This window comes from Triticum urartu, chromosome 7 (assembly GCF_003073215.2).
Source record: "Triticum urartu cultivar G1812 chromosome 7, Tu2.1, whole genome shotgun sequence".
Lineage (NCBI taxonomy): Eukaryota > Viridiplantae > Streptophyta > Magnoliopsida > Poales > Poaceae > Triticum > Triticum urartu.
Window position 1 is genome coordinate 637,624,309 of NC_053028.1, and position 8,136 is coordinate 637,632,444.

At 50.4% G+C, this 8,136-nt stretch overlaps 1 pseudogene; it reads left to right on the top strand.

Annotated features, from left to right (window-relative positions):
- The first annotated feature begins 245 nt into the window (after positions 1–245).
- On the top strand, positions 246–7,600 carry LOC125519257 (annotated as a pseudogene).
- Positions 7,601–8,136: the final 536 nt, after the last annotated feature.

An 8,136-nucleotide genomic window follows, 5' to 3' on the forward strand; every position in this document is an offset into this window, starting at 1 on the left:
CACAGAAAACTACGTTAGCACGTCTTCCATCTTATTGTCCCAGGGAAACCTTTTCCGAAGTGTCGTCAAATCAACTTTGGCTTTGAATAAACTAAGCGATGAGTAAAGTAATCTCAAGCGTGCTGCTCTTACTACTAGTAATCTCAAGCGTGCTGCACGTGTCTCTCGCGAGATGATATTTCTTGCGACCCGTCTCCGTTGTTTACCGCAAATTCGATTGCACCCCCTGAGAATTCACTGGCAAAGGGAAGGGCTCCGCCAAACACCATGTCGTTGATCATGGCCACTTTCGTAGCCCTTGCTTTCTGCTTCGCCGCTGCTCCTGGTGCAGCGGCGACAGTCTCGGCGCCGCGTCCGCTGCGGGGCAACGACACGCTGGTCTCGGCACAGGGCAAGTTCGAGCTCGGCCTGTTCACCCCTGCCGGCAGCCTCGGCGACCGGTTCTACCTTGGGATCTGGTACAAGAACATCCCCGTCCAGACCGTTGTCTGGGTCGGCAACCGCGCGACTCCCCTCTCTGCCGTCGCCTCCGCCCAGCTCCGGGTGTCCGCCGCCGACGGCAACCTTGAGCTCATCGGTCCAACGTGTTGTGGCAGAGCTTCGACCATCCGACGGACACGCTGGTGCCTGAAGCGTGGGTCGGGGAGAACAAGCTCACCGGCGAGTATCAGGCGCTGACGTCGTGGCGGAACGCCCAAGACCCCGCGCCCGGGATGTTCTACAACACGGTGGACCCCAACGGCACCAGCGAATTCTTCTTGATGTGGAACAGGTCCCGCACGTACTTTCGGACCGGCATCTGGACAGGGCGCATCTTCGCGACCGCGACGGGGGCGATGAGGACCATGCTCTACAACACGACGTACGTCGAGACGCCGGCGTACCGGCGCCTCACCAACGTCGTCCAACGCGACCATCACGCGCATCGTGCTCGATCTCACCGGCCAGGCAAAGGTGTACGTGTGGGTGCACGCGAGGCAGAGCTGGCAACCCTTCTGGACTGCACCCGCCGTGCAGTGCAACATGTACGCGCTCTGCGGCGCGTTCGGCGTCTGCGATCAGAGGAGCCAGCTGCCATGCCGGTGCCCGCCCGGGTTCGTTCCAGTGTCGGAGGGGGACTGGGTGCTTAGCGATTGGAGCAGTGGCTGCCGGCGGAGCTCTCCGCTCACCTGCGCGCACAACGAGTCGACGACCGATGGGTTCCTAGCGTTGCCAGACGTGAAGCTCCCCGACGACTCACTCGCCGTGGGCGCCGCCAAGAGCAAAGCAGAGTGCGAATCGACTTGCCAAAATAATTGCTCTTGCCGGGCCTACGTCTTCGCTGCCGGGGGCGGGGGATGCACTGTCTGGCATGGAGAGATCCGCAACCTTGAGCAGCTCTACGCTGATTCCGGCGTCTCTGGCTCAGACCTCCATCTCCGGCTTTCAGAAGCAGGATTGCAAGATCTTGGCGTCTCCGGCACAAACGGGAAGAAACGGGGGAGAACATTATGGCTTGTTCTTGGCGTCCCATTGGTTGGTGTTGCAGCATTCGGCGTGTTGGTAATACTGGCCTGGAGGATTCTCCTTGCTAGGAGAAGACGACTGGCAAACGAGAAGGGATCCTCCTTGGTCGTGTACAATTATGGCGACCTTTGTGCCGCCATAATTGTACTGGGTGCTTAGCGATTGGCTGGGCGGCGGCGGTTTTGGCTCGGTGTACCGCGGAGTCCTGAAGCAGCAGAAGGAAGACAATACAACCCAGCTCCAGGTGGCAGTCAAGAAGCTGGAGAGCCTTGGGCGGCAGGGCGACAAGCAGTTCCGGACAGAGGTGAGCACGTTGGGCTGGGGCTCCCTCGACCGCTCCCTCTTCGGCGGGGGCGCAACCCTGAGCTGGCCTGAACGGTACTACATCATGGTTGGCGTGGCGAGAGGGTTGGCATACCTGCACCACGGTTGTCATGAGTGCATCATACACTGCGGCATCAAGCCGGAGAACATCCTTCTGGACAATGACATGTCCCCGAGGATCGCCGACTTCGGGATGGCGAAGCTGGTGGGGAGGGACTTTAGCCGCGCGCTGACAACGATGCGGGGCACCATCGGGTACCTGGCTCCGGAGTGGATCTCCGGGCAGCCCATCAGCGCTAAGGCGGACGTGTACAGCTTCGGGATGGTGCTATTCGAGCTCATCTCAGGCCGACGAAACTCCGAGGATACAGCGAGGTGGAGGCGACAGGGAGCGGGAGCAGTGATTCGTGGACCTTCTTCCCCTTATGGGCTGCAGGGAAGGTGGTGGAAGGGGAGGTGGCCGCCGTGGCAGACCCGGGGCTGCGCGGCAACGGGAGGCCGGAGGAGGTGGATGGGTAGCGTGTTGGTGCATCCAGGACCAGGAGGCACAGCGGCCGACCATGGCGCAGGTTGTGCAGGCGCTGGAGGGCGCCGTTCAGGTCAACGCGCCGCCGGTGTCACGCTCACGTAATCCACCCGGCGAGGCTGCACCAATCTTCTTACACGCTGACCAAAATTACACATTCGGACTAAGTGTTCAAGTCATGGTTGCGTCCTACTGTCAAAGCACGTGTGGCAATTTTTTCTTCGAATCATTCAGAGGAGAGCTACAAGTCCAACAAATCAAAGCTACAAACCGGCTAAAACGACAAGACAAGACACAAAAGGTTAACATCATGACCACCACTAATAAGCAACAAGGATCAGACGTCCTAAGCTTGTCATTTCCCATTCTTGATTTGATCAACGACACTTTGCAACGGCATGAAGCGACTGTTAAACACCCTTTCACTCCTCTCGCGCCAAATGCTCCAACTGATCAACATGGGAAAGTAGTCTACTGTGGCACATAATTTTTTTTCTTCTATTGCCAAAGATATTTTCGGGAGATCATGAGACCATTCTCAAGATGCTGAATATAGGTGGATATATGCATGGCTAAGTTCGCCACCAAAGTCACATCTATCGTTTACGTAGGAGTTGTTCAAACGTCCATTCACATAGATTGAGAAGAAAGTGAATAGAATACACGAATAGTCACTGAAGATGACCGCATCCTCGATTTTTGTCATTCTACTTAGAAAAGTATAATCATGTTCATTAAGATTTATCAACATTGTCAAGAATTCATCAAGATAATCTCTACATTGTGTGGTGGGTGGTGATTTCAACCTTATTAGAAATAGCTCTAGAAAGAAAATCCCACTAAAACTAACCATTGGAGCTTTGTCTCTAGTGCTATTATTGAGCATGCTGGTTTGAGGGAGTTACCTCTTAATGATTGTTCTGATAACTTGATGGATCACACCTTTGAGAAGTTGCATGGAGTTTTATTTTGCCCAAGGAACATTACCCCATGGCCTTTCATGAAGCTTTAGAAAGAGAAGTCTCTGATCACACTCCTTTATTGTTGGACACGGGCTCACATAATATATCTCAACCCATTTCTAGACTTGAAAACTCCTAGATGCTTAGAGATGGCTTTAAAGAATTTGTTACTAAGATCTGGACCAATAATTATGAGGGGTATAATATAGAAAAATGGCAAAATAGATTAAGCGTTCCATGGAAGAAAATCAAAGGGTGGACCAAAAATGCTAATGCCTGGTATAGAAAATTTGAAAATGAGATTCTTGCAAAGTTATATGCTATTCACAAGATAGGACTGAACAAAAGAGAGCTTAGAGAACAACTAGGGATGATTCTGAAAAAGGAAGAGATGAAATGGCTCCATAGAAATAATGATAAAGAGATTAGAGAGAGGGGGGCGGTAACAACACTTGGTACTATCATGATAGGCCAATGGGCATGGGAGGAAAAGGAAGAACATAATTGTTTCAGTAGACCAAGAAGATGGTGTTATTGAGGGAGAGGTTAATCTTTTAAAATATATCACTGTTTTCTTTAAGAAATTGCTTGAACATGCTTATGAATCTACTATTTCTTACAAGAAGCTGAAAAAATATCTAGGAGGTTGGCTGGGATGTTGATTGAGCCCTTCTCTATGGAAGAGCTAAAATCTGTAGTTTTTCCTATGAAAAAAATAAGATCCCTCGACCTCATGGACTCCATGTTGATTTTTATCAACACTTCTGGGAGGTTGTTAAGGGAGATTTGGAAGATCTATTAGATGATTTTCATAAGTGGTTTTTGGATATGGCTATATTAAATTACGGGACTATTACTTTGGCCCTGAAAACCAAAGATGCTAAGCAGATCCAGAAATTCAGACCCATCTGTCTACTGAATGCGAGCTTTAAATTCATTACTCCCTCTGATCCATATTAATTGTCGCTGATTTAGTACAATATCGATCGGAGGGAGTACTAAGTTCTGAGGAACAAACTTTGTAAGGTAGTCCCATCATATCATAGACCCAATCTGCCTTTGTTAAAGGTAGATATATCTTGGAAAGTGTTGTTGTTTTACATGAATCCTTGAATTCTATACATCATAAGAAGTTGAGTGCTTTGCTCTTTAAAGTTGACTTTGAAAAAGCTTATGATAAGATTGAATGGACATTTGTGTATCAAATGTTAAAATAAAAAATATCCCTCACTAATGGTGTGATTGGATTATGCATACCACGAGAGAGGGTCATGTGAGGGTCAAAGTTAATGATGTGGCTGGTCCTTATTTTGAGACATATAAAAGATTGAGACAGGGGGATCCATTGTCTCGCGTGTTATTTTATTTAGCCGTGGATGCCTTCCCTATTATTTTAGAAAAAAACTACAATGAATGACTTTATAAAAGGGGTGTTGAGTGAAAATTTGAATAAAGGAGTTAACATGCTCCAATATGTAGATGGTACTATTTTCATGATACAAGATGATGAAAGTGGTCCTAGAAATTTAAAATTTATATTATGTGCATGAGCAAATGTCTAGACTTACCATAAGTTTTCACAAGCGAGAGATTTTCCTATTTGGGGATGTTGTTCGTACGTCCCATATATACCATGAGATTTTTACTTGTGAACTCGGAGATGTGTCTTTAAACTGTGTGGGGCTTCCTGTCTCTAATATTGTAATTAGAAATAAATAGTGGAAAATGATTACTGAGAAAATTGAGAACATGTGTGCTTGTTAGCAAGGAAAATTACTGAATATTGCTGGTAGAGTGATTCTAGTACAATGTTGTTTCACCAATATTCCTTTATTCTTGATGTCTTTATACACCTTTCTTATTGAAATTAGGAAGAAAAAACGCTAACTTCTTTAGAGCTAGACTAACCTAGATAGCTGATGATAAAAAGAAAAATATTATCTAGTGCATTGGAAAACTTGTTGTCCACCAAAAATCAAGGGACGTTTAGGAATTCTGTCGGGGATATACCTCGCGGTATGACCCGGCCGGAGATATGACCCGGCTGGGACTTGGTATTTCATTGGTATGACCCGGAAGATTGTTTACTGTAAGCCGGCAGATTGTTTAATCCAGATGTTAAGCTGGCAGATTGTAAATCGGCAGATTAGTTACTGTAAGTCGGCAGATTAGTTACTGTAAGCCGGCAGATTGTTTAAGCCAAATGTTAAGCTGGTAGATTGTAAGCCGGGAGATTGTTTACTGTAAGCCGGCAGATTGTTTAAGCCAGATGTTAAGCTGGCAGATTGTAAGCCGGTAGATTATCTACTGTAAGCCGACAGATTGTTTAAGCCAGATGTTAAGCTGGCAGATTGTAAGCCGGTAGATTGTCTACTGTAAGCCGGCAGATTGTTTAAGCCAGATGTTAAGCTGGCAGATTGTAAGCCGGCAGATTGTTTATTGTAAGCCGGCAGACAGTCAAGCCAGACAATTAAGCCAGATTGTAAGTCGGCAGTTAAGAAGCCCAAGACGTTAAGAAGCCCATGGAGGGAAGCCGTGAAGAGAAGTCAGAATAGTTAAGCCTTAAGTCCGAGTTGGACTCTATATGTAAACCGCCCCTTCAACTTATATAAGGAGGGGTAGGGCACCCCAAGGGGGACAGATTGAATAATCGAGATACAGTGACTCCCTCGTGATGATAATGAGACCTAGCCACAAACAGCATGTAGGGTTGTTACCGGATGATGTTTCCCGAGGCCCGAAGCTGTCTAAACCCTTGTCTTGTGTTGCGTCTCTCGATTCCTCTCAACCCCTCTCAAGCCACCACATAGATGCGATGGCCTCACGACTAAGTCCTCACACTAGGACATCTGCCGTGACAATTCCACGACAGTTGGCGCCCACCGTGGGGCCCGTGCACGGTGGTGTTAAGTTCTTAGAGGGATCTTTCATAGGGATCGAGAGGTCACAATTTTCCGGATGAAGAAGAGTCAGTTTGAAAGAATCCACGTCCGCTTCAAGTTTATAGGACTAGATTTATGATCGGTGAGGTTTAAAGGTTAAGCAAAAAATTAGGGCTACACCGCAAGCCGCCGCCTTTGTGAACCGGATCCGTGGAGATATTAAATTCTACTACTGTTGCCACACATCGCCAAGACCAACAGGCATTAACCAGTCGGGCTATGCGCCAGATCGATCTTGGGGCAAAACGCCAGGAACAAAGGCTAATACAAAAGTTTATTCTGGTAAGTCGCCAGAACACCCGAAGTATCAAAAAAGGAATTTTTTAAGTATACAGTGTTCAAGTAGAAGACCATCACGACCCGGACGTGGATTGTCCAAAGCCATTACAATGTGGAGGAGGTTTTGGTCTTCAAACAACCGTAACTCGCCGAGTCCGAGTCAGCCCCTACACCTTCACCAGAGAGACGCCGTCCGCCTCGGACTGTTGCATGGACCGCATCCTCAAGCCGGCCATGCCTCGTCTTCACCGTTGAACTGCCCTCACCGGGACTGGCCGCCCGGCCGCTCCTCCTTCTGCCACGGATGCGCCAAGAGCCGCCAGCGCTAGGCCGGCCCTGCAACTGCTTCCAAGTCGCTGCCGCGGGCTCGCCGTGAGTCGCCAAGATGCCTCCGCCTCGAGCCTTTCCGCTGGCCTCTGCCGCGAGACCGTTGTGGTCGGCTCCGACCGTCAACGCCACCTGGCCAAAGTCGCCGCACCCCCAGATTGCAGCTCCAGGCTGCAGTCTCCACCTTGAACTGCTGCAAGCTGTCCCGTTGTGGCAAGCCACCGCTCGCGTCAACCACACAGGGTAAGCCGCCCCTGCGCGAGGGCCTCCGTCGGGCTGGCCTCGCCTCTATCAAAGTCGCCTACCTCTCCTCCGGCCGTGAGTCGCCGCCGTTGAGCCAGCCAGTTTCGTCAAGTCGCCGTCGTTTCCACTCCCGCAACTGCCGCAACCCGACCGGCCTCCGCCGTGAGCCGCCGCTGCCGCCGTGGTTTATCTCCACCAGGCTGCTGATGAGCCACCTCCATTGTTTTGGCTCCACCACTGTTAAGCCGGCCGAGCCGCTGCGGAGAGCCGCCTCTACTGCGAGTGGCCACGATCCAGCCGTTGAGTCGCCTTCACTGGCTTGCCACCGCCTCGACCAGCCGTGGTCCTCCGCCACCGCAAACTGCCGCCACGCCTTGAGCCGCCGCGCCGTGTTTCGACCGCGCGCCCCGCCTCCACCGGTGCTTCTTAGAGTCGGGCTCGGGGTTCACCCGGTGCCTCTAAGTCGCCGTGTGGCCTCGCCGTCACCGTGACCTGCCGCAGGGGAGCCGCTCCTCCGCTGAGGCCTTACTTCAAATCCCCGCCGACTCCGCGTCAGAGCTGCCGTAGGCCGCGTTGAGCCGGCCTCACATCCACCTCTGTTGTGGGCGAGCCGCCTCATGCTCCGCTGACTCGCCTCTGCCACAAATCGCCGGGGCCTTCCGCCGGCTCCTTGATACGTCTTCAACATATCTATAATTTTTGATTGCTCCATGCTATATTATCTACTGTTTTAAAAAATATTGGGCTTTATTTTCCACTTTTATATTATTTTTGGGACTAACCTATTAACCGGAGTCTCAGCCCAGATTTAATGTTTTATGCCTATTTCAGTGTTTCGAAGAAAAGGAATATCAAACGGAGTCGAAATGGAACGAAATCAACTGGAGAAGTTATTTTTGGAACGAAAGCCACCGGATAGACTTTGACTCCACGTCAGCAGATACGGGAGGTGCTCACGAGGGTGGGGGCGCGCCCCCCTTAGGGCGCGCCCCCTGCCTCGTGGGGCCCCCGTGGCTCCTCCGACGTA